Below are 10,101 nucleotides of genomic sequence, written 5' to 3' on the forward strand. Positions count from 1 at the left end.
GAGTAGTCAGATTCCTTTTTTTAACAGCCGGGGCATTATAAATCATGTGATAGACAAGTGACTCTAACTCAACAACTTTCAATCCATAGTGATCTCGTATGAAATAAAACAATTTCATTCACAAAGTCAATTGATAAGGCATGACAGTCTACTATTAACTTCTCTTGATCATCAACACCACCTAATTTAGGTCTATGACCAGACTCAATCGAGGAATCTTCTACTTTCTACATTATGTCAATGTAGCGATGTGATTTTTGCAGCTTGGTAACATTATTTATAGGAACTTCATTTAGTGCTGGACTAGTCAGAAGATTATCTGACAATCTGTTGAAACAAGTTATCATTAATTGAAGAATCCTTGTTGGCACAAAGTGTGCCCAAGAAGGTTGATCAGAAGTATAGAGATTATCTCTGGGAGAGCAAAACAGCGGCAAAGAAAGTGTCACTGGTCTCATGGGCAAAGATGTGTTGTCCAAAAGCTCGATGGCCTAAATGTCAAAGGAATAATGTTTGGAATATGGCATCTGTTAGTAAATTACCATGGCAACTATCTGTAAAAAAGGATATCCTATGGGTCAAATGGGTGCATGGAATTAACATGAAGTAGAATTTAACTATATGGACTCATACTCCTCCAATAGATTCCAGATGGTATTAGAAGAGGATGAACTCTTTAAAAGTGGATATATACAGGCATAGTATGGTCACGGTATCTTTCTACTTAATCCAGGAGGACAATACTCAATAACTAAGAGCTATAATGTTCCTGTTAGGGGTGCAGAATAGGCTCTAGCTCAACCCAAGCGTAGATTTAGTTTTGTATTATGGCTGGCAGTACTAGACGGACTACTGACTAAGGAAAAACTAAGCAAAATCTGGATTCCAGTGGAGGATGCTACCTGTTGTCCATGTGATGATTTGGTCATAGAGACACACAACCATCTCTTCGATACTTATGTGTGGATTAGGAGTGAGACAAGAAATTACACAATGGGCCGGTATTCATATTTCTACAGGCAGTGCAAAATAAGTCATGGGGAGAATTAAGAGAAAACGTTGCAATCATTTCCAGAAGAAATTCATTGTTGCACTTTGGAGATCAGTTATATATCATGTTTGGAGGTCCAGGAATGGAATGCCGCACCAGAACAATAGAAAACATAATTATATAGTGATAACACAGATTAAAAAAAGTTTGTGGATAAGGTTAGATGTAGTTAAATTGTCCAGAAAAGTTTGATGGAGCAATGCTTTCATTCAGAGATTTTACATGTAATTAGTGATTGTTGGGGGCCTACTTCTTTTGACACCCTTCCTGAAAGGTTGTTAGAAGATTAGGTTCTCTATAGGTGTATTGGTTCTTGCTTGTTAATGGTATTAAAAAAAAATGAAAAAGTTACCTAATTTCCATCATATTGTTCTGTTGTACATGTGATACCTGATGTACATTCACCGTGGTAATAATACATAGAATTTAGCAGGTTCAAGCACATAACTACTCATTGAATCAATTTTTTTCTTGTATTCCATGTTAATGTCAAAGACCTGCCAATACAGAGTACATTCTATAGCCTAAATCTCAGCTTGAGAGGGAAAAGATCATAGTCTTGTACACAATAACTTGGTATGCATTGAAACATTTTATTATCATAAATTCATACTTTCAGACTATTATTTTAACTTATTTTCAAGTTATGTATCTGTTGTTTCGTCTGTGATCTATGTAAAAGTACCAACCTTTAGAAGAGTGCACCCCTTGACATGTAGAATTAAATATAATACCTAATACCGCAAAAGGTGAAACGATAGTGCATTCTGCAAACTTTTTACGCAAATGCTAAATAAATCAAGACAAGTTCCTATCACAAATAACATCACATAAAGAAAAAGAACAAGCTGAAAGGGCAAGAAAAATACTGGACACGGGTAGTTTGCTTCATGTTCTATTAATGTTGGAAAATATTGCAGTCTTAGAGAAATAGGTGCTATGACTTTGGGTTACATGCTTGAACTGATCAGGATTTGATAGCTCGATCCCTTGAATCGGAGTGAAGGCCAAACTTGAAGTCAATCCTGAGGATGCCCGCGTACTAGTACTACTGCTTTTGAATTTCTTCTTTACTACTGATAGAAGTAACTTGCCAATTCCAGCTGCTTGACCAAGCATGCCATAGCCCACCCCTAGTCCATCTCCTAAAGAGTTTTCTTCAGCTACTCCAAACTTGATCTTATTTGCTAGCTTCATCCTCTCGGTAATCTCGTATCTTTTTTTCATCTTTCTCCTTCGTTCATTGCCTCTCTTTCTCTTATAAGCATGAGAATCTGTAGGAACTGGAAGAGGATTTGGCTGCTTTGCAGACAGTAACTCTTGCAAATTCTCAATCTTTTTAAGGATATTTTCCCTAAGAGATGTTCCATATTGTCCAGTCGGATCTCCTCCAGCCGAGTCCATACGAACCGCTAATATAGATTTATCTGCCACCAGTTCATACACTTGCTTCCTCAAAGAAGGAGGTGTACTCTGAATAATTTCAGTTAGGTCAATATAACAACCTCCTATGTGATGAAACTTGCCTGCGGCGAACCCTGCTAAATTATTAGCATTCTTCTTGGCACCAAGAAGCTGGATGTTATCCGAAGGGATGTTTGCCAAGGACGTGAGACCACCAGCAGTAGCAACAAGTTTAGCTGCAACTTCACTCCCAGCAACTGCAGAAAAATTGGGAGCAATAAATCTCATTCGACTCTCAACAAACTCAATAACTTTTTTCTTGAATGAATCAAGAGAAAAAGCTCTCTCACATGCTTCCATGGTCTTATGTAACACATCTTGTGGCAATGGCTTGCCATTGGTAGTTGACGCTGTAACACAGACAACCATGATGATAGCTGAGGGTAAAAGTCCTTGCAAGTCAACTAGAGTTATGTCCATTGCATTGCCAATCTTTTTAACTACCCGAGCATAATCGATTGAGCGATGAACAAGTGACTCCAACTCTGGATATTTCAATCGATACTTGTCACGTATAAAATTGTGTAGCATGAAAATTTTGTTCTCAATATCGACTGATAATGTGTTACAGTCTACTATCAACTCATCATATTGTGGATCACTATGATCAGACTCAATTAAGGCATGCTCAACTCTTTGCATTATGCGAATATAGCGTTGTGATTTTTATAGCTTGGTAATATTATCTAGATCATCATCGACGTGATCATAATTAATTAGTGCTGCAAATTCTCCATGTTGTTCCTCCATATGTAATTGTTGATTCTCTTCGTCATCAGACAATTGTAACAACCTTAACTAACTTTCAAATAAATATTAGAGGTGGAAGGAGTATTAGTTAATTAAGGAGATAGGGAGAAAGTAGATTGCAAATAATAAAGGGCCAAGATTAAAAGTAGTTAATGAAGATTAGACGGATGGGATGATGTGGGCAAATCCTCAAATACACGCTGGAGGAGAGAGAAAAACACGTTGAAAATTCGATAACTAACAACTTCTCAACCCTTTCCTTGCTTCTTTCTTCTCTTCCAATTCTAATTTCTCTTCTTCTCTTTCATTTTCAGATTTAGATCTGTGAGCTTCATCCATGGCCATCCTAGCTCACCTTTAGTTTAATTTTTGTTATTTTAGCTTGATTGTGTTGTTTTTCCATTTTTCAGTTAATAGAAAATTGTCCCAAAAAAATATTCCTTATGTTTCGAGTTATTGTTGGATTGAGTTTTGTAGTCAGTTCATAACAATTGGTATCAAATCCATTGCTTCCACAACTGCTGGTGTTTTCATCATGGCTGAAGGCACCCGTATGCGTCTCATGGATGAAAAATTAGCTCAGCATGATGAGTTGTTGCTCGAGCTTCGGGCTAGACAGCAAACTCTCACTGCTACCCAAACTGGTATTCAGGGTACATTGGAGCTCCTTTTAGAGCGAATCCATGTAATGGAGCGTGGTCCTCTGGGAGGACATGATAATCCTATAAGGGGAGATGAGATCCTTTCTCTTTCAGTTTAGGATGGTCGACCTGCTAGGCTAAATCAGGTTCATGTTCCTACTCCTAAATGGGAACTTCCTGGTTTTGATGGTTATAATCCGGAGGTTTGGGTTCAAAAATGCGAATGCTACTTTAATTTATATCGAATTATTGATGCTCAGAAGGTAGAAGGTACATCCCTGTACTTAAATGGCGATGTGGAGATCTGGTACAATTCCTTAGTGTTAAGTCGAGGTCCAATCTCTTGGGAGGAATTGAAGGAAGAGATATGTGAAAGGTTTGGGGGTGTTCTAATAAAGGATGTCGTCGAAGAGTTTAACAAGCTTGTACAAATGGGTAGTGTTGAAGATTATTTATGTAAGTTTGAAAATCTTAAGGCACAAATGATCATGAGGAATCCAACATTAAACGAATCCTACTTCCTGTCTAGTTTCATCGGAGGTCTTAAAGAGGAAATTAAATTTGCAGTTAAGATGTTCAAGCCCACTACACTGAGTGTTGCTATTCAGTAATCTCAAATGCAGGAGAAAGCAATTGAGGCTGCCTTGAAGAAGACTAGAATGCCTCCCAAACTTACTGGTGGTTCCCTTGCTATTGGTAGCTCTATATTACCTAACCTTAGATCCTCCCCTGTAGCTCAGAAATCTACACCCCTTAGGCTTAGCCCAGAAGTACATAGGAAGGCCAATCACTTGTGTTTTCGATGTGGTGAGAAGTATAACCCAGGTCATGTATGCAAATTGAAGCAGTTGTACTGCATTTTTGGAAGCCTTGAGGAGTTACCCTTGAGTCCTAAAGATCCACAAGAGGCCGAGATTGAGGTGAACGATGGGAATCGTATTGATATTCCTGAGGCTGTGTTCTTAGTGCCTTATCTAGTAGTTGTAGTGGGGTTAATACGATATTAGTGGCTGGTTGGGTAAAGAAGAGGACCTTCTCAATCCTAGTTGACTCCGGGAGTACACACAGTTTCATCAATGAATTAACTGTGGTGGAAACTGGATATCAGTCTAGTTATGTCCAACCCATCAGAGTAAATGTTGTTGATGGTAACTATGTGTTTTGCAGTTCAATGTGCCCTCAATTCACCTAGAAGATGGGGGGGAAACTTTTGTAGAAGACCTCAGAATTCTCAAACTAGGTGGTTGTGACATTATATTAGGCAATGACTGGATGAAGAAGCATAACCCAACCAAGTTTGATCATGAAAACCAATGTGTAACCATTAGTAGAAAGGGTCACAAGGTGATTATGAGAGCAATACCTGAAAAGAGGCAAATTAAATAGATTTCTGGTTGTGCTATGAGCAGGCTATTTACTAAGGGACAAACTCTTATGGCTCATTTATTCCTTATTCAAGCTACTGAGGTTGTAGACATTGATAGAGTGGAGGCATCCATCCAAGAGGTACTCACTCAGTACGGTGATATATTTACAGAACCTAAATCCTTACCTCCTACAAGGTCCCTTGATCACACGATTCCATTGAAGCCTGGAACTTCGCAGTGTCTCTTAGACCCTATAGATATAACTACTACTAGAAGGAAGAATTAGAGAAGCAAGTACAAGAGATGCTTAGTAATGACATTATACAACATAGTCAATCTTCTTTTTCTTCACCCGCCCTATTGGTTAAAAAGAAGGATGGTACTTGGAGGTTTTGTGTGGATTATAGGGGCTTGAATGAGATCACAAACAAAGATAAATATCCTATACCAACAGTAGATGATTTGCTAGATGAATTGCAAGGGTCTGTCATTTTTTCAAAGGTGGATTTGAGAGCAGAATACCATCAGATCAGGATGAAGCCTGAAGATGTGTTTAAAACTGTATTTAGAACTCACATGGGCCATTATGAGTTTAAGGTGATGGATGCCCTTTGGACACAAATGCACTTGCAACTTTTCAACCATTGATGAACCAGGTATTTCAGCCTCTACTCAGGAAGTTTGTCTTGGTGTTTTTTTATGACATAGTAGTATATAGTAAATCTTTGACTGACCATGTAGACCATATAAAAGCTTTGTTTGAAGTACTGAGAGAACAATCCTTGTATGCCAAGAGGTCTAAGTATTCTTTTGGACAATCACAAGTAGAATAACTTAGTCATATTATCACTGCCGCAGGGGTGTCTACTGATCCTAGTAAAGTTCAGTCCATGAAAGATTGGCCAACCCCTACCACTTTAAGAGCACTTGAAGGGTTTTTGGGGCTTACAGGCTATTACAGGAAGTATGTCTATAATTATGGAGTCATTTGTAGACCTCTAACAGAATTATTGAAGAAAGATTCCTTCAAGTGGAGTAAGGAAGCTGATCATGCATTTTTAGCCTTAAAACAAGCCATGTCTTCTACCCCTGTTTTGGCTTTACCTGACTATACTAAAGAGTTCATTGTAGAAACTGATGCTAGCTTGACAGGAATTGGTGTTGTTCTCATGCAAGGGACTAGACCAATAACATATTTTAGTAAAGTACTAGCTCCTAAACATAGAGGAAAGTCCATTTATGAGAAGGAGTACATGGCTCTCCTTAATGCTAGACAAATGGAGGCATTATTTTTAGTATAAACACTTTGTGGTTAGAACTGACCATCATAGCCTAAAGTACCTACTTAAGCAGAAGATTACTACTGCAATACAACAAAAGGGGCTAACTATGAGGTGCAATACAAAAGAGGTGCTGAGAACAAGGTAGCAGATGCTCTATCTAGGCAATCTGAAGATAAATAAGAGAAGATGGTAACTGCAACTGCTTGTGTGTCAGCTATAAGTGTTGTGGTACCTACTTGGGTGCAAGAAATTCATAAAAGCTATGATGGGGATGCTGCAGCAACTGAACTTATAACTGAATTTTTGGTTGATCATCTTAGACCTCACCTATTCCATTACTCTTCGATAATACTAAGGAGAAAGGGCAAGGTTTATATTGGCAACTCTGGTGCATTAAGAGAACAACTGATCACCACCTTTCATGATTCTCTGGTTAGTGGACATTCAGGACAAATGGTCACTTCTAAGAGGTTGGCACAAATGTTTTATTGGCCTGGTATGAGACAGATGGTCATACAACATATAGAGTCCTGTGATGTGTGTCAAAGGAGTAAAGAAGAGAATGTGCCCTATCCAAGGTTGTTATAACCCCTCCTATTCCGGATCAAGCCTAGAGACATGTAAATATGGATTTTATAGAAGGTTTGCCCAAGTCTGGAGGCAAAGATGTTATTCTGGTAGTGGTGGATAGGAGGACCAAATTTGCTCATTTCATGCCCTTGTCACACTTTCACAGCCAACAATGTAGCAGGTAAGTTTTTCAAACATATACACACTCTTCATGGATTACCTGAATCAATAGTATCTGATAGAGACAGTATATTTTTGAGCAACTTTTGGCAAAACTTATTCAGATTATTGGGCACTCAGCTTCACTTCAGCACTGCCTATCACCCCCAAAGTGAAGGACAAACTGAGAGAGTTAATAAGTGCATTGAAAATTACCTCAGGTGCATGACCTCACATAGACCTACTCAGTGGAAACAATGGCTACCTCTCTCTGAATGGTGGTATAACATAAATTTTCACACTAGTATTTAATGTACCCTCTTTGAGGTATTTTATGGGTACACCCCTCCCCACTTGGCTATTGGTCCGATGCTGGACACCACAGTACCTGTTGTAGAAGATGTGATTATGAAGAGACAACAGGTTCAACAACTTCTCCTTGACCATTTGTTGAAAGCTCAAGAGAGGATGAAACTGTATGGTGACCAGAGAAGGACTGAAAGAGAATTTTAGGTTGGTGATTTTGTATTTCTCAAACTCCAACCATACAGATAGACATCAATAGCACTCAGAAGGAACCTTAAGCTTAGATCCAAGTACTATGGTCCTTTTAAAGTGATTGAAAGAGTGGGTCAGGTAGCTTACAAGTTAGACCTTCCAACTGATTCCAAGGTTCATTCCGTGTTCCATATATCGCTTCTCAAGAGGAAGGTTGGGAATAGAGTAATGGTGCAGTTTACTTTGCCTACCACTAGTGCAGATGGCCAATTCCTTGTTAAGCCGCTTCACATCTTGCAGAGGCAATTGGTTCTAGATGGTAATGTAGCTGGAGTGTGAGTTTTGGTACAGTGGTCAAATCTTCCACCTGAACAAGCAACTTGGGAGGATTATGCATTTTTGAAAGCCAAGTTTCCGGATTTTGACACCCATCCTTGAGGTCAAGGATGTTTTTCAAGGGGCAGGGTGTAACAACCTTAACTAACTTTCAAATAAATATTAGAGGTGGAAGGAGTATTAGTTAATTAAGGAGATAGGGAGGGAGTAGATTGCAAATAATAAAGGGCCAAGATTAAAAGTAGTTAATGAAGATTGGACGGCTGGGATGATGTGGGCAAATCCTCAAATACACGCTGGAGGAGAGAGAAGAGCACGTTGAAAATCTGGTAACTAACTTCTCAACCCTTTCCTTGCTTCTTTCTTCTCTTCAATTGTAATTTCTCTTCTTCTCTTTCATTTTCAGATTTGGATCTGTGAGCTTCATCCATGGCCATCCTAGCTCACCTTTAGTTTAATTTCTATTATTTTAGCTCGATTGTGTTGTTTTTCCATTTTTCAATTAATAGAAAATTGTCCCAAAAAAATATTCCTTGTGTTCCGAGTTACTGTTGGATTGAATTTTGTAGTCAGTTCATAACAACAATTCGTCCAGATCTGTCAGGAAAGAAGCAGCAAGAGTTGTCATGGAGTTTCGATGATTAGGATTCGGGAAAGAAGGGGAAAAAACAACGAAAAGGAAGAAAAGAGAACAACACAAAGAGTTGAAAATTACTAGGTTTTTGTAGAAATTTAGGATTATATTTTTCCAATTAAATGTGAAAAGAAAAATAATCCCGCTCCTTATGGAAACTGGAAAAATTGAAGTCTGCTGAGGGAGTGAAATATACTAGTCAATCTTATATGGGTTTAAATCTATATCATCTTATATTTTATTTTAAAAAGGGAAACTTACCTTACCTAAACATACCATATTTATAAATCTTTGTCGTGTATAATTTACTTTTAAAATATAGTATAGTCGTTTTATTTTTTGTGATCGGCAAATGCTTAAAGCTTCTAAACTTGGTGGATTAGTATTTGATGTCCCATTACAAAGACAAAATTAATATCAGTGATTCTTGTCTAAATTTCTTGATGAATTCAGAAACACTATAAACAGAAAACTCAAATATTTCAGGCTGATTCTTTATTCGGTTAAAAGGGCAGCCCGGTGCATTCGCGAGGTCCACCACAAGGGTGTATTATACGCAACCTTACCTTGCATTTCTGTCAGAGGCTGTTTCCAAGGCTTGAACCAGTAACCTCCTAGTCACATGGCAACAACTTTACCGGCTACTCCAAGGCTCCCCTTCTAATTCTTTATTCGGTTAAAAAGGATAATTGACTAACGATACCTACGTCGTCAGCCTTTGTTGTTCAATTTTTGTTATGTACCCCGTGCGTGTGTATATATTATGCTAGCAGCTGTCGATAGAAGACAATAATGAAATTGAGATCATTATCATGGGAAGATGAGAGTGTGTGAGTAATGGTGCAAACAATTGTTGAATAAAACTAAACTACACTTGGTATTTTTAGGTTTAATTTGAAACAACTTAAGTATTAAACTTTAATTTCCTTTTTGGGGCAATTTGAATTTCCATGCTATGCCAATCCATCTTGAGATGATTTGTTGATAGCTGCCCTGCCACTCTTGAATTAATATTTGGTGTATTGTATCTTATGTTCATGTTACAGGTGTGACGTTATTCATATTTTGCAGCTCCTTCCCAATAAATTTCTCAATTCATTTTCTCCTTTATACAAACGTACTTTCATGGGCAATTTTTATCGCCCATCCCTAGGAGCTTCCACCTCTTTTATTTCCTTGATGACTCAAACTCGCTACCTTCGAATTGGACGTGGTGGTGCTTACTTGAATTTGATCAACTAATAATATATTTGGGCCTTGTGAAGACTCATGGGGTTCCTTCTGATATCGATCTGACGACGGCATCCTAACATATTCCAAGTGATTCATCCATGGCCGGCAAAGCCTT

General features: G+C 38.2%; 1 pseudogene; it reads right to left on the reverse strand.

Annotated features, from left to right (window-relative positions):
* Positions 1 to 1,939: 1,939 nt before the first annotated feature.
* On the reverse strand, positions 1,940 to 8,747 carry LOC107879236 (annotated as a pseudogene).
* Between the last annotated feature and the right edge of the window lie 1,354 nt (positions 8,748 to 10,101).

This window comes from Capsicum annuum, chromosome 8 (genome assembly GCF_002878395.1).
Source record: "Capsicum annuum cultivar UCD-10X-F1 chromosome 8, UCD10Xv1.1, whole genome shotgun sequence".
Taxonomy (NCBI): domain Eukaryota; kingdom Viridiplantae; phylum Streptophyta; class Magnoliopsida; order Solanales; family Solanaceae; genus Capsicum; species Capsicum annuum.